This window comes from Oncorhynchus kisutch, linkage group LG21 (genome assembly GCF_002021735.2).
Source record: "Oncorhynchus kisutch isolate 150728-3 linkage group LG21, Okis_V2, whole genome shotgun sequence".
Classification (NCBI taxonomy): Eukaryota; Metazoa; Chordata; class Actinopteri; order Salmoniformes; family Salmonidae; genus Oncorhynchus; species Oncorhynchus kisutch.
This window is the reverse complement of record NC_034194.2, coordinates 10,785,429-10,811,023: the sequence shown is the minus strand read 5'-3', so window position 1 is coordinate 10,811,023 and position 25,595 is coordinate 10,785,429.

Below are 25,595 nucleotides of genomic sequence, written 5' to 3'. Positions count from 1 at the left end.
GGCACTGTATATATATATATATTTACAAAAAATATATGTGGGGTATTGGAAATGATGCAGACAATTACATTCTTTCCACAATATTAAGCTGATCCACCCCTTTAAAAAAAGATTGAGGGAAGTAACGACTCAAAATGAAGTATAGATTGAGGGAACAGAGTTGAGATTTAGATAAGATTTGTAAAGGTAATGGCAATAGAAATGAGATACAGTACCCAGGCAACGACAGTTCTTTGTAATGGTACAGAGTACAGAATGAGAGATGAGTCTCTCAGCAGTAGTGCTGAACAACATATCCAATACAAGATTGAAGAGTAAACACAACAAAACAAAACGCAGTGATTACTGTTCCTCAGTGCCCAGTTTGAGCCGGCTCTTGCTGGAACAGGATCGGGCACCTCTCAATTTTGGACTGTTTCGTTATGGAACCTATTTATCTTTCATGGCACAAAACATTTTTCACTGTGTGCAATGTAAAACTTCAAATAAAAGCGATCAGAGTTCATTCGAGTTCTCTCCTCTGTAAATCTCCTGCCCCCTAAAAAAATGGTATACTAATGTGGAAGCGCCTGATATTTAAAGAATTGTTACGGGTTTGGCCAGCCCAGGTTTATGATTTGCACAACATTTTAGCCTAAGGACGAACTCTTGGCAGTTGATGTAGTGCAAGAGAGAAGCATGCCTGTATCTCTCACAGAACCAGAATGATGTTCACTTTCTATGATCTATTTACCTCTCTCTACTCTGATGAACATGAGCCTGTGTCTACCATCATTTATTTCCTGATAGAATCATAGCCATGGGAAGGGTCCTGGTGGGGATGCAGCACCCCTGATGAATGTAAATACATTTGCCAAAATTATGGAATTATTGCCGGTCTTTCAGAAATGAATTAATTCAAAATACTACATCAGGAATAGGCCTATAATTTAGCCACAGAGGATCAATAGCTTATTTTTGATTTATTTTTATAGTTTCCCTGTGGATCGTATGTAGCCCAATCACAAGGCATTGCCTACAGTCAAGACCACGTGGCATCTCTGTCAGTGAAAAGCATGCAGTCAAAACAGACCTTTTGCAATATTTCTAATACAATTGTGGGATAGCACAGCTTGGAAAGCCAATAGCTCCTGCTGAAACAAAAATACTTATCTATCGATAAGCCTACGGAAATATTTTTTTCAACTTCCAAATAGGCCATTTGAGCGAACAGCATTGTTATTACAAACTAAACCATTTAACATCCCATCTGAAAAACAACACACTTACACAGGGCATTGTCCCCAATCACTGCCCTGGGGCATTGGGATATTTTTTTAGACCAGAGAAGGGTGCCTCCTACTGGCCCACCAACTCCACTTCCAGCAGCAGCCGGTCTCCCATCCAGGAACCAACCCTGCTTAGCGAGAGAGATAAGCTTTTGGCACAAGTGCATCGGCCATCGCCGGTGAGTGAGCTGCACATCATTGGGTGAGTCATTGAAACTGGAAAGCTTTTTCAGGACTATCATTTCCTCCTCATATCGTACAATATATGCGTCTCCTCCACACATCTAGGCCTAGGTTGTTTATGGATTCAATACGAGGTTGTTTTTCATGTTCTCAGTTTGTCTGAGAAGTATGCAAATGCAATGATATGCTTTATTATAAAGGTGATTTTCTTTTACCTCAGAGCTCACTTTTTCCAATGAACAACAACTCTCTCTCTCTCTCTCTCTCTCTCTCTCTCTCTCTCTCTCTCTCTCTCTCTCTCTCTCTCTCTCTCTCTCTCTCTCTCTCTCTCTCTCTCTCTCTCTCTCTCTCTCTCTCTCTCGTTATCTCCATTGTTTGGGAATGGAAGGTGCACATACAGCAGCCTATGTGGTTTGGCTCAGCCAGGGCAGCTGGTGGTGACAAGGCAAGAGCGCAAACCCCACCCATCTGGGACTCCAAGCAACTGTTTAAAGTATTTTAAAGATTTAAAATACTATTTGAACCCAGGTCTGGAGACAGCACTGTGTGTCTGAGATCAGGACCCTGCCTGCCTGGCTGGTCCTGGTGTCAGTCTGGGGGGAGACAGAGCAGTATTGTCCCAAATGGCATACTATTCACTATGTGGTGGACTACCAGGGACCATAGTGCTCTGGTCAAAAGTAGGGCACTATATAGGGAAAATGGTGCTATTTGGAATGCAGACCCTCTCTCTCTCTGGTCAGGGCTTCCCCTCTCACACTAGGGCTCCTCTGTGGTCCGGGAAGGGGACACGAAGGGAGGGCAGGCTGCTGCCTGTCAGCAGAGCTGTGGAAGCAGCTTCACCTTCCTTTGTAACATAGCTAGTCCCAGCCTCAATAACTCTGTATTTCAGTCACAGGTCAAGCATCAGTCCCAGCCATAGTCCCAACCCTATAGCCTCAGGCTCAGCCCTATAAACTATCCCCAGCCCTTTCCCCATGCATCTCGAGTACTAGCCTGGTAACACAATCCCAGTCCCAGCTAACCATGCAGCTCCAGCCTGAGCCCCATCTGTACAGCTTGTCACAGAGCCAGGCCAGGCTCCAGCTCTGTCCTAAATGGCACTCTACCCCCTATATAGTGGACTAATTTTGATCTGGGCCCATAGGTAGTACACTATGTAGGGAATAGGGTGCCATTTGGGACGGTGCTTGCATATGCCAGCACCAGGGGAGGGGATCGACTGGGACATGCAGCAGCAGGATTTAGAAAGGAAAGCAGAGTGGATGTGTTTGATAACGATTTTACTTGAAATTGATTTTTGCTAATACGTTGTGTGAGAGAGGAGAGGTGAGACAACACAACAGAGAGGGAAATATACTACAATCACTCATACCGGGGGTGGTGTTGGGCTTATACAAGGTTTGAAAACACTTCAATTGCAAGAGTCTTTTATGGTGGTATGCCTTAGAAGTCAATACATTTATACTGCATGTACGAGAATGAGATGTTCTTCATGTACTTCAAGGTCCTCTATAAAATCCAACGCGGACACATCACATGTTTCATTTTCAACAGTGATTTAACTGTGCTTATTAGTCAAACACCTCCAGCTCATTGCCCCAACCCAAAATCGTTCATCCATCCACTACTCCCCTGCTCTCGGGTCCTGTCTGCTGTAGAGCCTGGTGCCTGATTAATTCATGACTCACCACTACCCATGGGGCATTTGGAGGGAGGGACGGCGTGGAGCGCCACTGCCGGGACGCTTGCCTGCCTGCTCTCACCCCGGGGCACTGGCTTCTGTCAAGCTGTGATAAAGCCTGCCGACACACCACCAGGAATTTCTTGTGGCGATGCACAAACACTTTATACCTACCCAGAACTCTTCTCTCCCACCTCCTGCCCAGGGCTCCTTCCATGCATATCAATGGACAAGGAGGGAGGGAGAGAGAGATAGGGTGAGATGGAGGGAGAGAAAGAAAGAAGAATGGTAGGAAGTGAGGGTAAAGGAGATAGAAACAGACAGTGTAAAGGAGAGAGAGTTAAAAGACAGAGGGGGCTAGCAAGATAGAGAGAGAGAGAGAGAGAACCAGAGGGAGGTAGAAGCAGACAAACAGTCTGAATCAATCCACTGTGACCAATTGTGGCTAGGTTGACCTGTGGTCCATTCTGACTGAACACTGTGTCCTGCTGGGAGAGTAAACGATAAAATAAACCCCAGCCCTAAACCCACTCCCCACTGAGAGAAACCAATGAGTTCACAGAGAGACTGCAAAGTCTGAGTTTCTTTCTTTCTCTCTCTCTCTGGGCTCGATTTGAACAAACTGGTAAATCTTTTAACGGAATGGTAAATCTTAGTGCTGGCGGTAGCGTTATAGGTTTGCGGTCCCACTGGGCACAGGCATCAATTCAATGTCCACGTTGGTTCAATGTAATTTCATTGAAATGACGTGGAAATAACGTTGATTCAACGAGTGTGTGCCCAGTGGGGTGTGTCAGCTATTTTCCCAAAGGGAATTATGGACGCAGTAGCTGGGGGTGGCAAGAAATGGCTGGGTTTTGAAGAATAAACAAGTTGTGGGTATCTTGAGGTTTGGCCCCTCACTGGCCAATCAGAATGTGCTCCACATGCTCTAAATCGAGAGCTTGGGACTATAAGGTTCTATTTGCATTTTGGTCAAAATTGAATTATTGACATAGCCTTGTTCTGTTCAATGTTCTCTACCTATATAGTACTCTAAATACCCCAATTCATGATGTTGTGTTCAAAAGAATACAATATAAAAATTGCTGACACCATTCAGACCTTTTTGTCGACATGTGGTTGCTTCAAGTTGTGAATTTACGATATTTTATGTGATGCGTTGTCATCAACTCCAATTAGAAAGCAGCTTTGAAGGTCCCCAACAACACAGTGGCCTCCATCATTCTTAAATGGAAGAAGTTTGGAACCACCAAGACTCTTCTTAGAGCTGGCTGCCTGGCCAAACTGAGCAATCTTGGGAGAATGCCCTTGGTCAGGGAGGTGAACAAGAACCACGATGGTCACTCCTGCAGAGCTCCAGAGAGATGGGAGAACCTTCCTGAAGGACAACCATCTCTGCAGCACTCCACCAATCAGGCATTTTTGGTAGAGTGGTCAGATGGAAGCCACTCCTCAGTAAAAGGCACAAGACAGCCCGCTTGAAGTTTGCCAAAAGGCACCTCAAGGACTCTCAGACCATGAGAAACCAAATTCTCTGGTCTGATGAAATTAAGATTGAACTCTTTGGCCTGAATGCTTAAGTGTCATGCCTGGAGGAAACCTGGCACCATCCCTATGTTGAAGCATGGTGGTGGCAACATCAGGTCTTGGGGATGTTTTTTAGTGGCAGGGACTGGGATACTAATGAGGATCAAGGGAAAGATGAATGGAGCAAAGGCTAATGGCCAGAATAAAAAGGTGCACCAATGCGATGCTGCTAAACAGCCTTTGCTGCTAAGACCTGCTTTTTGTGGGTCTTAAAATTTAGCACTGCATGAAATTGTCACGCTTGTTTTTAAGGACACACCACAAATATTGCCACCCCTACCACCACAGTCCAAGTGAGCTGATGTTCGGCAGGTAGATGCCAGTACAACAGTTTCTACATTACACAATTGTGTGTGTGTGTGTGTGTGTGTGTGTGTGTGTGTGTGTGTGTGTGTGTGTGTGTGTGTGTGTGTGTGTGTGTGTGTGTGTGTGTGTGTGTGTGTGTGTGTGTGTGTGTGTGTGTGTGTGTGTGTGTGTGTGTGTGTGTGCATGGTATGTTGAGTGGGTGCTAAGTACATCCTGTTCCTCAGATGGAAGAAACACTAAGCTCAGATAGAGCTGCTCTATACTACTAACCTCAGGGAACAGCGGCATCTTTTTTACCCTCCAGCCCTATTTGGCAACAGTGGAGAGGGGAAGAGAGGAAATTACTTGTTATAGCTAGTAAGAGACATTGTGGACACAGAAGGAACTCAGTCTGTTAACGCTAACCTTTCATGTGGAAGAGTCCCTATTCTGTTTGCCTGCCTGTCAGCATGTCTGCATGTCCGTCTCCCTGTCTCTGTGTCTCTCTGCCAGTCTTGTGTCAGTGTGCTGTTGTTTGATTAGACCTGTGCCTTGTCAATAAAATAAGGACAAATGTGAATGGATCAAAACAGACATGACATGGATGTTGACAATACAACCAGTAGGTGGCGCTCAAGTTATATAGTTGTAGTGCAGCACGGCCAGGCAACAGGCACAGGCAAGTGCTTCAAGTTCAAACTTCTGAAAAGTAACCTACAGTAGTTCTCATAAACCTCAGGCGACAGCCAGGCAGGAGAGGAGAGTGGGCCGAAACCAGAGAGACCAACTTCAGCTCTCCGTCTCTCCACATATTGTCCTGCTGCCGGATAGAGAAGGAACTTTTTATAATGTATTTGCATTACATTAAATGTGTTTGTTTTACATGCATTTTTTAAAATGTATTATTATTATTATTATTTTAAAAATGTAACCTTTGTTTAACTAGGCAAGCCAGTCAAATTATTATTTACAATGGCGGCCTACACTGGCCAAACCCGGATGACGCTGGGCCGGTTGTGCGCCGCCCAATGTTGCACCGCCCTATTTATAATGTATGTTGCTGGACTTACATAAATCTACTAATTGTCAACACTTCATCTTCCACATTAAAAATGGACAAAAGTCTTGTTGTTCATGTCATTTCTGTTCCTCAATCTAAATACGATGAATAAGATCTTGGCAAAACAATAAGTGACATGAGGACTGTCTGTCAGTTTGTTCTACTGTAGGCCTATATATTTTTATTACAGCCTTGTGCTGAATGTGGATGTCCTCCCCTGCTTTCATAGTGTTTCAACTTTGTTTAAGTAATGTTATGCCTGGGTTATCAGGTTTCTATGGCGACATGAGCAATTGTGTGTAAGCGTTATGTGTTCTCTGAGTAGTTTTGCATGAGCAACTGATACAATCTCCATACAGTCTTTCCACACCGTCACAAAGTAGACTAGCCATGATTCACACTATATCTCTGCCAGTCGGCTTGGAGAGAGAAAAAAAAACTCCCTGGTTGTTTACTATCCTGCTAGTCCACGGGGTGTGATTTAACGACCCCAATAAAGACTAAATAAACCATGTATCCTCCCCGGCTATGGGACAATCTCTCGGCAGACTACTTCATCTGGGGCTAATCTGTGAAAAACGAGTTGTTTAGGAAGCTGCATGGAGATCGGTCTGTGTCCCGAATGGTACGCTATTCACTAGTGCACTACTTCTGACCAGGGCTCCCAATATCTGTGGATGTTTCATTTATGGATGCTGTCTGTCCTAAACCATAGACTTTACAATGTCGCCCAGTGCCACACTAGGTAATCAATGGCAAATATCAGCTGTCCATCTGCTGTTTGGACATGGGGAGATCTGGACACAGCGTGTGAGGGATGAAGCAGCAGGCACTGGACTGTGTGTGTGTTAGACCCAGCAGTCAGAGTTGTGTGTGTGTGTTATGCTGTATTCAAGTTGTGTGAGCTGTGTGTGTGGGTTTTACATGAGACCCAGCAAAACACCACCAGACAGACACCACAGGACCTACAGTAGAAGTGATCAGTTAATCTGCCACACATTGACCACGAACGGCCCAATCAATGCCAAGGATCAGCTTATTCTTGATCAGAACCTCCTCTACCGCCTTTCCTCTTCCTCTATCCCTCTCCTTCCGGTCTTCCCTCGTTCCTTCTCTTTCTTCTCTTTCATCTCTGCCTGTCTTATTGAGAGTCCTCCTCCCGGTGTGAGAGCAGCCTGGGGCTTTGATCATGTGATGCTCCCTCCCAGACATAGATCTATGCAGACCTCCCCCCATCCCCCTCTCCTCTCCTCTGTCCACCTCACACACCCCTCCCCCTCTCTCTAAGCCTGCATGTGGAAAAATGACTAAGACCCTGTGCAGACATAATGCAATCTATAGCTGCAGCCGGGGCTGTTCGAAATTCACTTCTCTCTTGGAGTCACTTATTTCTGACTGTGTGCATGTGATCATTTATTTGTGACTGTGCTGTCTGGCCATGAATATGTATAGTCTTCTGGCTGGTGTCCTTGTGTATACATAGGGCCTATGTTAACATGCATGCTTTAGTAGTATGGAGAAGATACAGCTCTATGGTTATTTCCTCTTCAAATCTATCCGTGCTTGGGGAAAGGTGTCCCTGGGGACTTATGATGGGAGAGGGGACAGTCTGTGGCAAACGACACCTACAGGGGAACTCAATACCCTCATCCCTGTAAAATTGGTTTGACAAGAAACATTTCAACCAAGCTACGACGTAATCTCCTCTCCCTCAGTCTGAATACAGGACTCTACGATTTTAGATAGGAAGAACTTGTATGATTTCATTACAGACAACACTTTGCAATTTCACTAAAATGAATGCTTTGTGTACGTACGTAGGCTAATATATACTTACTATCAGTCGGAAATACAAATTACTGTCCCACCATTTTTCATTTAATATGGTTCATATATTCGTCTAATCAGATATTCCGTTCTAGATCAAAGCATGCCAAAACTATTAATTTAATCATTTCCAGTCTCAGTCATTGTGGTGCTGATTCCCAGATAAAGCAGCACAATGAATCATGACTCTCATTTATTCTGATCAGAATCAACTGCTTTCAGTTGATTCTGATCAGAATAATTGAGAGTTATGCTTCATTGTGCTGCAAATGGAGGCGGTGGAGCTGCTGCAGTCAACCACAGGCTTTTGGGGAATAGTAAAACAATGTCATCGAGGTCACAGTACAGCACATCACTTGATAGATGTGTGAGACATAATTCACAAGTAGTATACAGCAGAAAGACAGTGTGATATAAAACATCAAAACCACAAGAGACTATGGTTTTGCCAATACTGCAAAAAGTACCCAATTTTCATACTTGAGTAAAAGCAAAGATACTTGAGTAATTTTTGTTATTAAAGTAAGAGTGAAAATAAGTAAAAGTAAAAGTGAAAAAAGTGAAAGTAAAAGTGAAACCCAATAAAATACTACTTGAGTAAGTCTAAAAGTATTTGGTTTTAAATGTATCCAAGTTTCAAAAGTATAAATCATTACAAATTCCTTAAGCAAACCAAATGTATTAATGTATCAACAGTAAAAGTGTACATATTTATCAAAAGCATACACATTTCTTATATTAAGCTAACCATATTAAGCAAACCAAACATTTGTGTTTTGTCAGTCCACCAGATCAGAAGCAGTACGGATGAACAGGAATGTTCTCTTTTGTTAAGTGTGTGAATTGGACCCTTTTCCTGTCTTGCTAAGCATTTGAAATGTAACAAGTACTTCTGGGTGTCAGGGAAAGTATAGTATATTATTTTCTTTAGAAATGTAGCAAAGTAAAAGTTGTAAAAAATAAGAATAGTAAAGTCAAGTACAGATACCCCCCAAAAAATATTTGTAGTATTTCAAAGTACTTTTACTTAGTTACTTTTCACAATTGGGTTTTGTCCATAAGGCTCTAGTTAAAAGTAGTGTACTACACTGAGTATACTAAACATTAGGAACACCTTCTTAATATTGAGTTGCACCCCTCTATTTCACTCAGAACAGCCTCAGGTGTTGAAAGGGTTCCACGGGGATGCTGGCCCATGTTGACCCAATGGTTCACACAGTTGTGTCAAGTTGGCTGGATGCCCTTTGGGTGGTGGACCATTTTTGATACACACGGGAATCTGTTTGAATGTGAAAACCCCAGCAGCATTGCAGTTCTTGACTCAAACTGGTGCGCCTGGCACCTACTACCATACCCTGTTCAAAGTCACTTAAATCTTTTGTCTTGCCCATTCACCCGCTGAATGACACACATACACAATCCATGTCTCAATTGTCTCAAGGTTGAAAAATCCTTCTTTAACCTGTCTCCTCACCTTCATCTACATTGATTGAAGTGGATTTAACATGTGACATCAATAAGAGATCATAGGTTTTACCTGGATTCACCTGGTCAATCTATGTCATGAAAAGAGCAGGTCTGCCGAATGTTTTGTATATAGACAATAACCCACTGGGCACAGATGTCAGTTCAACATCTCGTTTCGATTTATGGTTGGTTGAATTGTCAACTAACGTGAATTTAAACTACCCTATTTCTTAATAGGTTGATTTTATTATGCTACTGCATTTATTGTATTGGTAATACGAGTTGAAAATCACCAGCATTTATTCCTATAGCAGGCCGCATGCAGGCAAGCACGCACACGCACACGCACACACCTTGACTCTCTTGGATGCTCTCCTGGATGTGTCTACTGCTACTCTGCTGTGTTTTACATCTCAGATGGTAAGATAAGAACAGTGCTCCCCGTACTGTTTAAGGTACACTGAAAACATGCAAACACTGAGAAAGGAACGTCAAAGAGGCTAGATCAAAAGATAGGCCAAAGGGGAGCACAGACAGGGCAGGGTATTAACTCGCTGCAATTAAGGTTCAGTCCTGATTACCTGTCCTGTAATCACTCTCAGCTCAGGTCTGGAAATATTTGATTTTCTCTGATCTAGGTCAGATACCAGAGAGAGACATCCCACTGGGCACAAACTGGTTGAATCAACGTTGTTTCAATGTAATTTGTCAACATATTGTGACGTGGAATCTACTTGCAAAATACATTGGATTTGAAAAAAGTAATCAATTGTTTATTTTGAGGGTGAAATTTCAACCCCATGATTATGTCATCCTTAGGGAATTAGGTAACCACATTACAACAGACATATTTTTTAAAAGGTAATGTTGAGTTTGTACCTTTAAAACAACATCAGTTCTTCGATTTTATATTTGCTATCAGAACAACAACAAATTATCATCTGGACAGCACCTCCTACTGGAGAATTGATCTACCTACAGCTACCATTTAACCAAGCCCAGTTTAACGATTTGTCACTGGCTTTTACTAATGTGCTATTGTGAGAATGATTGTTGAGAGATCTCCACTTAAAAACGAAATCGATTCAGTGTTGCCATTGAAGTCATTCCAAAGGGTAGGTTTAACAGAGGCAATGAAATGTGATTATACGTTATCTCTCATATCATCAATGATGCCATTTGACTTTACATTTGCAAAGTCATCAATAACTATTGTTTCAATTCAACAACAAAAAATAGACAATACAATAGGCCTAGGGTTTAAAGCTCTAGTTGATTTCAAATGTAATGACATTTAGTGATATTAAATTGTTTGGTTGTTAACACAACTAAATATCAACATTTGAAGGAGATGAGTTTCACATCTCCATCTCAACCAAACTCTATTTAAAGTGCATTTAAAGTTTGGTTTGATTTAGTCCGATTCTTTAACTTAGATTTTTGGTTGAGATGGAGACGGGAATCCAACATATCAATGATTAATGGAATTAATGCCAGAATAAGTCAGTGGCACAGATGGAACTATCCAAGCAGAATACACATCTCCTTCAAATGTTGATATATGGTTGCGTTGACAACCAAACACAATTCACTATCACTTTTGAAATACAATAAATAGCCTATAACAAGTTAACAAATGACATGTTGTATTCACGTCTCCAACTCAACCAGATGGGGTCTGCGTCCAAAATTGCACTTTATTGCCTATATAGTGCACTACTTTTGACCAGCGCCCATAGGTTACTTACAGGTGATTAAAGACATAGGTCTGTGGTCACTATATAGAAAATAGGGTGCCATTTGGGACAAAATGGTGAGTTCAGACTGGGGTTGTGCTCTTGGCATGTATCTTTAAAGGTAATTTATCTGTGCTGGTAATTAGTGGTTGATGGCAATGTATTTATTGTCAAAGTTCTGCCGTTCTAAAGGAGAGCTGGGTAATTGTCCAAAATGGCTCCCTATTCCCTATATAGTGCCCTACTTTTAACCAGGGATAATATGGCTCTGGTCAAAAGTAGTGCACTACAAAGGGAATATGGTGCCATTTGGGACGTACACCCTGGCTGCGCAGTGGAGCCAAATCGATCTGAGATCAACACTACCAATACATTTATCACCGGCCTCAAACAACCGCATGTGGGTAGGACCACAGAGGTCACACACAGCCCAGAGCCCAGAGAGACAGACACACAGTGTGTGTATGTGTGTGTTACTGTGTGTGTGTGTTACTGCGTGTATGTGTGTGTTACTGCGTGTGTGTGTGTTACTGCGTGTGTGTGTGTTACTGCGTGTGTGTGTGTGTGTGTGTGTGTGTGTGTGTGTGTGTGTGTGTGTGTGTGTGTGTGTGTGTGTGTGTGTGTGTGTGTGTGTGTGTGTGTGTGTGTCCGTGCACATGCCTGCATGTGTGTGTGTGTATGTGTGTGTGTGTCTGAGATGTAATTTCCCCTCCCTCACTGCTAACCCTGCAGGACCGGTACGATAGGCTACCTCACTAACCATACTCCTGTCAGAGCATGTGAGTGGAGTTAAGCTGTTGGAAATCCCTCTCATCGCTCATGGAGCGGTGCATGTATACCTCTCCAGCTCTCCATGTCCTTTCCAACCGCTCTGCTAAAAACCTCTCCTTGCTCACAGGAAAAATAAAATTGCCACTCCAAACCTATCTACCTGGACCTACCATTTGGTTTTGAAGTATTGAAACCAAACCATACGGATTTGAATGAAAAGTATTTGAATCAACATGAAAAGGTGATTGTAATTTCAAATAGGCTACATGTCTTATTACACAGCATATACACACACTAAATAGGTCCGGAGCCAGACAGGGAGCTTAAGATGGAATGAAAATGAATTATTTAGGCTATATTATTTCAAGGATAGAGCCTACAAAGAAATACATTGTGATGCATTTGCGAGTGTGACACGATCAGCTCATAGGGACATAAAGCTCTCAGCATTTAAACAAAATGTTATTGTATTAAATCCTTATAGTCTATGAATTGTGCATATAGGCTGTGACTAAACGAAAAAATGAGTAGCTTTTGAACACATTTTTAGAGTGAATTTTTCGAAACATGAGTTTGGCCAGTCTGTGACTTCAGGCTAATGCGATAGTGCCTGGAGAGCAGTCCAGCTGCCTCTCCCTCCTCTCCCTTTTGGCCACTTGCCAGGCTGGTCAGAAATGCAGAGTTGTTTCAATTTTTTTCTAGGTAGGTCTAAATCTTTTAGGGTAAAATAACTAAATCAAAATCTCCTTGAACGTGGGAATATGCCAGGCCTATTGGGCCAAAATAAATTATGGCCTATTGTATAGGTAATATAACAAAAATGAACGAAACGTTTAAGAGATCAGATTTCTTGTTTATAAATACTTTGCTACAATGACACACTTAGTTATCTACGTACCTAGTTCCTTTCTTTTAGCATGTGAACGTAGTAAGTACACCGTCATGCTTTCGGGATGCGTGTCTTTTCAGATTCCACAATGATTCTTTAGTTGTGGACACTACATCACCACACTCCCTCTCTTCCTCTTGGTCCTCATCTTTGTAAGTCACCTTAACGCAGAGGTTGTAGAGGGCTTTATCTCCCACCCCCTCAAACTCCCCCAGGCTCGGAGAAAATCTAACAAGTCCTCCAGACCCCCTAGCCAGTCTCCAGTCTCTGCAGTGGTGGAAATATTGGTGGCCCCTCCCCCTTTGGCCGCTCAACCCCCCCCCCCCCCCCCCTTACCAAATCAAATCAAATCAAATGTTATTTGTCACATACACGATCCCTTCTAGATCCATTCTTCACATACATTCTAGATCCGACAATGCAGTAATAACCAACGGGTAATATAACCTAACAATTTCACAACAACTACCTTATACACACAAGTGTAAAGGGATGAAGACAGTCTCAGACAGTGCCTCCTGGACCCCCTCCAGGAATGTTTCCAGCAGCCTAAGAGATGTTATTCCTGATTGTTGTGCCAGGACTTCCGGGGTTGTCCACCCCTCCTCTCCCAGCAGTCGCATGTCACCTAGCCTTTGTAAACCCGCTGCCATCAGTTGCCTCTGCAGGGTGGCCGACTGAACCGATCTCAAAGGGATGGCTGGGTTGTGGAAAATAGGCTCCTCCCTCACCCACAGCCCAGGATTCACACCCCCTTCTCAAGTGGGCCTTAAACACACCCCGTACAAATATTCCACTAGCAATTAGCCTACCAACCAAATTTGATATTTTCATAAACACAAACACAGCTTTGTTCATTCTAGAAGCGGACTGCAAGCAGAACCTCCTCCACTTTAACTCCATTCTCAGGAACACACCTGAATCCATGCCGTATCGACAGCGTCTCCGCTAGGCTGAGAAGCCATTGCGCACACCACACCATCCAAACCCCAGGAAACTAACTCTGTCCTCTTCCACCCTAACTTTGAAAAAACCTGTGGATACTGCTAAAACAAATAGTGCATTAACCCTCCACCATAGAAAATACAATTGAAAGAAAAGAAAAGACCAAGGACAGAATAGAGAAAGTTAGTTAGGACAGAGCCCTCCACACCAAACACTCAAACTCCCCCCAAAAAACAGCATGCACAGAGAGAGAGAGAGAGAGAGAGAGAGAGAGAGAGAGAGAAAGAGAGACCGTCTGTGTGTGTGTTTTTGATCTACAATACCGCACAACCCAATTAGCCAGAGGCTAGCCAATTACAATAGCCCAGCATTTATCCTTTTTTATGATTGACACAAATGTTCAACAAAAACACCACTGATTTTACATGTCAGAAGTGAAACATTGCAGAGGCATTTCTCGTACTGTGGATGTCATAGGTGATTTTACTCAGATGCAATGGATGGTCTTTTGTAGACCAACTGACCTTCATATATGTCATGTCAGAGGATCTATCATTGAATAGGCATTGGTTATGGTAATACAGCACATACAGATCTGGGACCAGTGGCCATATGTATCATGCCAGGATGCCCATCTGCTAGCCCTGGCCCGTTAGCTGTCTGAATCTCCTTGTCTCCAGCTCGCTGAGCGTAGCAGAGACTACGGAATTGGCTCCCTGACTCATCTAACGCTACTCATTGGACCCTATGATCACACGGCTACACATGCCTCTCCCTAATGTCAATCTGCCTTGTCTATTGCTGTTTTGGTCAGTGATTACTGTCTTATTTCACTGTAGAGCCCCTAGCCCTGCCCAATATGCCTTAGATAGCCCTTTTTTTCCACCCCCCACACATGCGGTGACCTCACCTGGCTTAACTGGTGCCTCTAGAGACAAAACCTCTCTCATCATTACTCAATGCCTAGTTTTACCTCCATTATGCCTTGAATCTATTCTTCCCGCCAAGAAATGTGCTCCTTTTACTCTCTGTTCCGACGCACTAGGCGACCAGTTCTTATAGCCTTTAGCCGTACCCTTATCCTACTCCTCCTCTGTTCCTCTGGTGATGTAGAGGTTAACCCAGGCCCTGCAGCCCCCAGCACTACTCCCATTCCCCAGGCGCTCTAATTTGTTGACTTCTGTAACCGTAAAATCCTTTGTTTCAAACATGTTAACATTAGAAGCCTCCTCCCTAAATTTGTTTTATTCACTGATTTGACCAGCACAAAAACATCCTGTGGCATTCTGCATTAGCATCGAATAGCCCCTGCGACATGCAACTTTTCAGTGAAGTCAGGAACCAATATACTCAGTCAATTAGGAAACCTAAGGCTATCTTTTTCAAACAGAAATTTGCATCCTGTAGCACTAATTCCAAAAGGTTTTGGGACACTGTAAAGTCCATGGAGAATAAGAGCACCTCCTCCCAGCTGCCCACTGCACTGAAGCTAGGAAACACTGTTACCACCGATAAATCTACGATAATCGATAATTTCAATAAGCATTTTTCTACGACTGGCCATGCTTTCCACCTGGCTACCGCTACTCAGCACTCCCTGCAGCAACTTGCCAACTCTTTTCTCTGTATATATCAATGATGTCGCTCTTGCTGCTGGTGATTCTCTGATCCACCTCTATGCAGACAACACCATTCTGTATACTTTTGGCCCTTCTTTGGACACTGTGTTAACAAACCTTCAAACGAGCTTCAATGCTATTCAACACTCCTTCCGTGGCCTCCAACTGCTTTTAAATGCTAGTACAACTAAATGCATGCTCTTCAACCGATTGTTGCCTCACCCGCCTGCCCGACTTGCATCACTACTCTGGATGGTTCTGACTTAGAATATGTGGAGACTAAAGATCTCTGGAGATCCCTTTAGTCTCCACTGTTACTGTAGGAAAATCTACTTTTAGTATCTTTGCACCCCATGAATGGAACAATCTACAGAGTTCCCTACAACTAGTTGTACTGGTGCCTCTCGGGCAGTTCAAATTGTTGATCGGGGACATATTTACTGAGGAATGATTGTTTCTCTTGAGTGTGTTTTGTAGTCTTGTATATTTGTATTATGTTGTATTTGTGAATTATGTACAGTTGAAGTCGGAAGTTTACATACACTTAGGTTGGATTCTTTAAAACTTGTTTTTCAACCACTCCACACATTTCTTGTTAACAAACTATAGTTTTGGCAAGTCGGTTAGGACATCTGCTTTGTGCATGCCACAAGTAATTTTTCCAACAATTGTTTCAGACAGATTATTTCACTTATAATTCACTTTATCACAATTCCAGTGGGCCAGTAGTTCACATACACTAAGTTGAGTGTGCCTTTAAACAGCTTGGGGGAAAAAAAACGATGTCATGCTTCTGATAGGCTAATTGACATAATTTGAGTCAATTGGAGGTGTACCTGTGGATGTATTTCAAGGCCTACCTTCAAACTCTTTGCTTGACATCATGGGAAAATCAAAAGAAATCATCCAAGACCTCAGAAGAAAACGGTCGACCTCCACATCTCTGGATCATCCAGGCAATTTCCAAATGCGTCAAGGTACCACGTTCACCTGTACAAACAATAGTACGCAAGTATAAACACCATGGGACCACGCTGCCGTCATACCGCTCAGGAAGGAGACGCGTTCTGTCTCCACAGATGAACGTACTTTGGTGCGAAAAGTGCAAATCAATACCAGAACAACAGCAAAGGCCCTTGTGAAGATGCTGGACGAAACAGGTACAAAAGTATCTATATCCACAGTAAAACTAGTCTTATATCGACATAACCTGAAAGGCCGCTCAGCAAGGAAGAAGCCACTGCTCCAAAACCACCATAAAAAAGCCAGACTAGAGTTTGCTACTGCACATGGGGACAAAGATCATTCTTTTTGGAGATATGTCCTCTGGTCTGATGAAACAAAAATATAACTGTTTGGCCATAATGACCATCGTTATGTTAGCAGGAAAAAGGGGGATGCATGCTAGCAGAAGCACACCATCCCAACCGTGAAGCACGGGGGTGGAAGCCTCATGTTGTGGGGGTGCTTTGCTGCATGAGGGACTAGTGCACATCACAAAATAGTTGGTAAAAATTATGTGGGTATATTGAAGCAACATCTCAACACATCAGTCAGGAAGTTTAAGCTTGGTCTCAAATGGGTCTTCCAAATGGACAATGACCCCAAGCATACTTCCAAAGCTGTGGCAAAATGGCTTAACTTCTCTAGGGTAGGGGGCAGCATTCAGAATTTTGGATGTAAAGCATGCCAAAATTATACGGCCTGCTACTCGGGCCCAGAATATATGATATGCATAACTGGTATATTTGGATAGAAAACTCTAAAGTTTCCAAAACTGTTAAAATAGTGTCTGTGAGTATAACAGAACTGATTTAGCAGGCGAAAACCTGAGAAAAATCCATTCAGGAAGTAGTTTTGTTTCTGGTTTTGCAGTTTTCTATTCAATGCCATTACAGTATCCATTGACTTAGGACTCAATTTGCAGTTCCCATGCCTTCCACTAGATGTCAACAGTCTTTAGAAATCGTTTCAGGCTTGTATTCTTATAAATGAGGGAGTAAGACTAGTCTGAACGAGTGGACCCTACCGTGTCGCAGAGCTTTTTCATGCGCATGTGCATTTCTTGTTTACCTTTTATATTGACGATGTTATTGTCCAGTTGAAATATTATAGATCATTTAGGCTAAAAAACAACCTGAGGATTGAATATAAACATCGTTTGACATGTTTCTATGAACTTTACGGATACAATTAGGATTCTTTTTGTCTGATTGTTTTGACTGTGTTTGAGCCTGTGAAGAAAACGCGCTAACAAAACGGAGGTTTTTGGATATAAAGAGACTTCATCGAACAAAAGGAACATTTATTGAGTAAATGAATGTCTTCTGATTGCCACCATATGAAGATCATCAAAGGTAAGGGATTAATTTTATCTCTATTTCTGAGTTTTGTAACGCTTCTGCTTGGCTGGTTACTGTTTGTAATAATTTGTCAACTGGGCTATGTTCTGGGCTAGGTATGATCTGGGCTAGGTATGCTTTCGCCGAAAAGCATTTGATAAATATGACACTGTGGTTGGTTTAAGAAGTTCATCTTTAAACCTATGTAAAATATTTTTTGTTTTCTGAATTTTTATAATGAGCATTTCTGTATTTGAATTTGGCGTTCTGCAATCTCACTGGATGTTGGCCAGATGGGCCGTTAGCGTCCCACGTACCCTAGAGAGGTTAAGGACAACAAAGTCAAGGTATTGGAATGGCCATCACAAAGCCCTGAACTCAACCCTATAGAACATTTGTGTGCAGAACTAAAAAGGTGTGTGCGAGCAAGGGGGCCTACAAACCTGACTCAGTTACTCCAGTTCTGTCAGAAGAAATGGGCCAAAATTCACCCAACTTATTGTGGGAAGCTTGTGGAAGGCTTCCCGAAATGTTTGACCCAAGTTAATTTAAAGGCAATGATATCAAATACTAAATGTGTGTATGTAAACTTCTGACCCACTGGGAATGTGATTGTGAAATGTGAAATTAAAGCTGAAATAAATCATTCTCTCAACTAATATTCTGACATTTCACATTTTTTAAATAAAGTGGTGATCCTAACTGACCTGAGACAGGGAAGTTTTACTTGGATTACATGTCAGGAATTGTGAAAAACTGAGTTTAAATGTATTTTGCTAAGGTGTATGTAAACTTCCGACTTCAACTGGGCTCCCTTACCTCTTTTGGGCTGAGATCCCGCTAACGGGATCCATATGACAACAGCCAGTGAAAGTGCAGGGCTCCAAATACAAAACAACACAAATCCCATAATAAAAATTCTTCAAACATACAAGTATTTTACACCATTTTAAAGATACACTTCTTGTTAATCCCACCACAGTGTCCGCTTTCAAAAAGGCTTTTACAGCGAAAGCAAACCAAACAATTATGTTAGGTCAGAGCCAAGTCACAGATAAAACCAGCCATTTTTCCAGCCAAAGAGAGGAGTCACAAAAAGCAGAAATATAGAAAAATTAATCACTAGCATTTGATGATCTTCATCAGATGACACTCATAGGACTTCATGTTACACAATACATGTATGTTTTGTTCGTATTTATATCAAACAATCTCAGTTTACACTGGCGTGTTACGTTCAGTAGTTCCAAAACATCCGGTGATTTTGCAGAGAGCCACATGAATTTACATAAATACCCATAATAAACATTGATAAAAGATACAAGTGTTATGCACGGAATTATAGATACACTTCTCCTTAACGCAACCTATGTGTTAGATTTCAAAAACACTTCAAGGAAAAAGCACACCATGCTATAATCTGAGTACGGCGCTCAGAGACCAAAACAAGCAATACAGATACCCGACATGTTGTGTAGTCAACAGAAGTCAGAAATAGCATTATAAATATTCACTTACCTTCGATGATCTTCATCGGAATGCACTCCCAGGAATCCCAGTTCCACAATAAATGTTTGTTTTGTTCGATAATGTCCATCATTTATGTCCAAATATCTCCTTTTGTTAGCCAAATTCATGATGCGCGATCACTAGGTGCAGACAAAGTCAAAAAGTTCCCATTACAGTCCGTAGAAACATGTCGAACAATGTATAGAATCAATCTTTAGGATGTTTTTGACATGAATATTCAATAATGTTCCAACCAGAGAATTCCTTTGTCTTCAGAAATGCAATGGAACTCAAGCTAACTCTCATGTGAACGAGCGTCACCAGCTCGTGGCTCTCTGGCAGACCTCTGACTCATTCCCCTTTCATTGGCCCCACTCCACAGTAGAAGCATCAAACAAGGTTCTAAAGACTGTTGACATCTAGTTGAAGCCTTAGGATGTGCAATATGACCAATATGCCACTGTATCTTCGATAGGCAATGAGTTGAAAACCTACAAACCTCAGATGTCCCACTTCCTGGTTGGATTTTTTCTCCGGATTTTGCCTGCCATATGAGTTATGCTATACTCACAGACATCATTCAAACAGTTTTAGAAACTTCAGAGTGTTTTCTATCCAAATATAATAATATATAATAATAATATGCATATCTTAGCTTTTGGGACTGAGGAGCAGGCCGTTGACTCTGGGCACCTCTGGGCACCTTATTCATCCAAGCTACTCAATACTGCCCCCAGCCATAAGAAGTTAAAGAGAACTTGGTCTCCACGGAACTCCCTGCCAAAAAAATACAATAAAAGATGTGAGTTTTTGTGCTCATACGATATTTGTGTGTGTGTTTGTGTGATACTGGTGAATTATTCAGCCGTGTCTGAGAAAGGGCCTTTTAAATGCCATGTCAATCACACGGAAGAGAGAGACGCTCTCTGCTCGCTGCTCCATCCGTTCGCACTTGGCCATGATTTCACAGCTGGTTTAGCACACGCACACACACACACACACACACATACGCGCACGCAGTGTGTCTGAGTTATGATGCGTCTCCCAGGGTCACGCCGGCCTGATAACACCAGAGTGGGGGTTTTAATGACAAGTTAAATTACCCACTTTTTATCAGTTTTCTCATCCTGTCACCTCATGCAAGCATACTATAAATACAAAGTGTGTGTGTGTGTGTGTGTGTTGTTGTTGGACTACTCTTTAATCACAGAGCAGCACTAAGTTTGGTGGATGGGAGATAACACAGGGAGACAGAGACAAATCTCTAGTAGAAGTATGGATGGTAAAAGGGACCTTAGGAGTACAGAGAAAACCATGCTAAGACTAGAACTGTGCTGAATAAGTCGTTGATCAATGTGAACATAATGTCCTTTTATGTCTTAGTAACATATGAATGTGTCCTGTAGCATCAAATTCAATGAACTACATGTTATGTATAATACATTTTTTACACCAGCAGTTGTCCAAAAGTGCTTGAACAGTAACCAGGCCTCGACCCCAAAGAGCTGTGAGAAACATGTGACTTCATGATTAACAGACAACAGTACAGAAAAAAGTCTGAATCAATGATGCCCACTTTTCATCTCTGCTACAAAACTTCATGCTGATGAAACTGTCTGTGCCTTCAAATCCAATTGTTCTTATTTCCCGAAACAAGCAAAGTGAGCTGCGGCAACAACAAGAAATACAGTGCAGATATACCAACAACAAAATAACCAAAGGGTCTATCCCAAATGGCACCCTATTCCCGACATAGTGCACTACTTCTGATTAGAACCCTTTTGCATTGATAAAAATGTGTGGACTACAAAGGGATTAGGGTAACAATTGGGATGCAACCAGGGTATTCAGAGCTCTGGAGAGTCAATTACAGCCTTTATAGCCTTGATTGCTGCACTGCTGTCAACGGATGATTGTTACATATTTTAAACTCTTTCAGGGCTCCTCTGGATCCATTTGTTCTCCATTATTATGTAAAGTCAACTACAGTAAAGTTCCTTTAATTAACTGAAGTACAGTGAGACAGTCCTAAATGGCACCCTATTCCCTGCATACTTTTGACCTGAGACCTATAAGCTTATGTCAAAAGTAGTGCACTATACGGGGAATAGGGTAGAATATGGGATGCACACCGTGATAACTTTATCTGAGATGTACCTAGGGCTTTCCTCCATACACAGATATCCTCATTAGTTTTTGACAAGGTAGGAACACTTTATGCCTTGAGTTTGTTCAAATGCTATTTTAAGGGTTAGGTTTAGGGTTTTGTGATTATGGTTAGGGTTAGGGTTAGGGGTATAGGGGAAATAGCATTTTTAATGGTCAAACATTTTTAATACCCAAAAAGTGGGGGGGCTCAAATCAATCAGATCCGCTTTAGCTGACATCTGCATAGTGCTGTCAAATCCACCAGCAGCTCCCGGCATCATACCTAAAGCGGACATTGCCATTGGGTGCACGGAGTCGCATTAAAATAAATCCCACGCAGCCTTGTTTACAAGTTCAAACACTGGAATGTGAGAATCTAATCTTCACCTCGATTAGGCTGATAGAAATCCTTATTTGTTTAATGATTTTCAATTTGAACTTTATTTCTATGTTGCCTACACTTTCTTGTTCTGAACTTCTAATGCGAGTGGGATGGGTGTGACTTTGTGACAATGACGACAAGAGCAACTGCTCACCGATTTGACAGATCCAATGCAGACCTCCGACACCACTAAAACATCAGCTATGCGGGAGTTGGCGATCACTGGTTAACACTTGATCTGATTGAGTCTTGTCCAGAGTCTGACCCTTTCTGTGAGGAGTGGAGGAGCTCTTGACATGCATCCTGTTGGCCAACTGTCTGTGGAATAAAAACCCCAGACTAACATTAATACAGCACACTGAATTACTAATGACTCCTCTCGGGACAGTTACAGAGACAGAGAGGGAGGGAATGACAGAGAAAGAGGGAGACAGAGAGAGAAGGAGAGAAGGAGGAAGAAAAAAGAGTGAGAGCGAGAACAAACAAACAAACCACAGTGTTAAACAAACAAACCACGGTGAGCGAAGATCATATGCATATGAAAGGGTGCTGATTCTGAGTAAATTGCGCCATCTAATAAATGCTTGGTAATCAAATCCCAAACAAATTTTTAATTGGGTAAAGATACTCATAATGAAATTGCCACTGACTATATTGAGTAAAATAAAACAGGCAAGTGATGAGAAAGCTCATCAGCATATGGGAGTTGTTCAGTGGCTGTCTGTCTGTGTCCCAAATGGCACCCTATTCCCTAAAAAGTCCACAACTTTTAATTTTAATATTCTTAACTTTATTCAGAATTAGTGCACTCTACAGGGAATAGGGTACCATTTATAAGATGATGCAGTGAATAAGAAGGCATGGATGATGAGCTTTGTTTAAAGGCCTTTGTTTAATTCCTGAGAAAGTGACCTTTTGGCTCGCTGGGCTCTATTTTCAGCAGGCAAAAAGGCGGCGCAAATGTCAAATGCACTTTAGTCAACAATTTTGGCATGTAAAAACTGGAGCTCTGGCATTTCACCTGTCTAACATTGCTTGCGTGCGCTGAAATTGGAGTGGTGACAATATGAGGCGTGTACTTAAAAACAAGTGCAAAAGTCACAATTTCATGCAGCACAAATGGTACGATTTAAGGCCAATGAAAAGCAGGTCTAGCAGTAACACGGTTGGTAATGGTATGGATTTTGAGAGCGGAAACACATCCTATCCAGCTGTGATGCACAGTGCCCATATGCTCATGGAACAACAGATGAGATGTACTTTTTGTGTCAATAACCTTCATATTTAGAAACATGTCTTTTATTTTATTTATCTTTTCATTAAATGCTGGTTAAAATAATGTATTTCAAATTGATGAGAGGGGAGGCTATGCTTGATTTTAATTGGTTGTTTCATTTGATTAAAAATATCAAGCATATCCTCCCCTCTCATTAATGTGAAATACGATAATCAAAAAGAATAATGGGAGCTGGCTAAAATAATGTAAAACCCCATCCAAAACAAACCATAAGACAAGAAAAATATAGATTTCAAATGCATGTATTGATACATTTTTGGGGATACTAAAAGATTAAAACATTTGCAAAATAATGTATTTATTCACAAAACTATATTTTGAAAGAGGTACTTTAAGCATATGTTTTCGTTTCAGGCTCCTCCGTCTCCACAAACCGAAGTTAATTGTAAGGATTTGTTTCTTATTAATAATGTAAAATGAACAGCTATACAGAAAGAGTCACGTAAAGACCAAATTACAGAGGAGGAACTTCTTGATGCAATTAAAGCCTTTAAGCCTTTTAGTCTGGGAAAACTCCAGGGCTGGATACCAGTGGAGGTATACCAAACCTTTTTTGATGTACTCAGAGGACCGTTATTAGCATGTTTTAACCACTCCTGTAAAAATGGTAGATTATCAGATATTGAACAAGAAGGTCTGATTTCATTATTACTGAAACAGGACTGAAGTGGTAAATACGAAGATACAGTCCTTTAAAAAAATTGGAGGCCTCTTACACTTCAGTGCTGTGATGCAAAAATAGAATATTTACATTTTGGAGAATCTCAGGAGGCAAAACAAATAAAAATAGTTTTTTTTATTATAATGTTTTTATCCAACCACAGGAGCCCATCTGAATGTTCAAAACACACCAGAGAGATAGTTTTAAATCGTTTTTTAAAATTATTATATATTTTTTTTTACTTAATTGTGGATGAAGTTTTATCACAAGCACATACAGGTATCTGCCAAAATAAAGGAAACACCAACATAGTGTATTTAAAGGGTGTTGGACCACCTCGAGCTGACAGAACAGCTTCAATGCGCCTTTGCATAGATTCTACAAGTGGACCTAAATCATACCAGGAAAATGCACCCTACACCATAACATATACAGTGGCAAGAAAAAGTATGTGAACCCTTTGGAAATACCTGGTTTCTGCATAAATTGGTCAGAAAATGTGATCTTCATCTAGGTCACAACAACAGTCTGCTTAAACTAGTAACACACAAACAATTATACATTTTCATGTCTTTATTGAACACACTGTGTAAACATTCACAGTGCAGGGTGGAAAAAGTAGGTGAACCTTTGGATTTAATAACTGGTTGACCCTCCTTTGGCAGAAATAACCTTAACCAAATCATTTCTGTAGTTGCAGATCAGACCCGCACAACGGTCAGGAGGAATTTTGGACCGTTCCTCTTTACAAAACTGTTTCAGTACAGCAATATTCTTGGCATGTCTGGTGTGAACTGCTCTCTTGAGGTCATGCCACTGACTGAGCCACTCCAGAAGGCATATTTTCTTCTGTTGAAGCCATTCTGTTGATTTACTTCTGTGTTTTGGGTCATTGTATTGTTGCATCACTCATCTTCTGTTGAGCTTCAATTGGCAGACAGATAGCCTAACTTTCTCCTGCAAAATGTATTGATAAACTTGTGAATTCATTTTTCCATCGATGATAGCAAGCTGGCCAGGCCCTGAGGAGGAAAGCAGCCCCCAACTATGATGCTCCCTCCACCATACTTTACAGTTGGGATGAGGTTTGGATGTTGGTGTGCTGTGCCTTTTTTTCTCCACACAGTCTTGTGTGTTCCTTCCAAACAACTGAACTGTAATTACATCTGTCCACAAAATATTTTGCCAGTAGCGCTGTGGAACATCCAGGTGCACTTTTGCAAACTTCAGACGTGCAGCAATGTTTCTTTTGGACAGCAGTGGCTTCTTCCATGGTGTTCTCACATGAATACCATTCTTGTTTGTTTTACATATTGTAGACTTGTCAGAGATGTTTGTATGTTCCAGAGATTTCTGTAAGTTTTTAGCTGACACTAATTCTTTTTAACCTCATTGAGCATTCTGTGCTGTGCTCTTGCAGTCATGTTTGCAGGACGGCCACTCCTAGGGAGAGTAGCAAGAGTGCTGAACTTTCTCAATTTATAGACAATTTTTCTTACCGTGGACTGATGAACATCAAGGCTTTTAGAGATACTTTTGTAACCCTTTCCAGCTTTCTGCAAGTCTAAAATTCTTAATCTTAGGTCTTCTGAGAGCTCTTTTGTTCGAGGCATGGTTCACATTAGGCAATGCTTCTTGTGAACCGCAAACTCACATTTTGTGAGTGTTTTATAGGGCAAGGCAGCTCCAACCTCATTGATTGGACTCCAATTAGGCTAATGACTTCTCCAAAAGCTACGGGTTCACATACTTTTTCCAACCTACACTGTGAAATTTTTTATTTATGTATTCAATATAGACAAGGAAAATACAATGATTTGTGTATTAATTTAAGCTCACTGTTGTTACTTAGATGGAGATCAGATCAAATTTGATGACCAATTTATGCAGAAATCCAGGTAATTCCAAAGGGTTCACATACTTAATGCCACT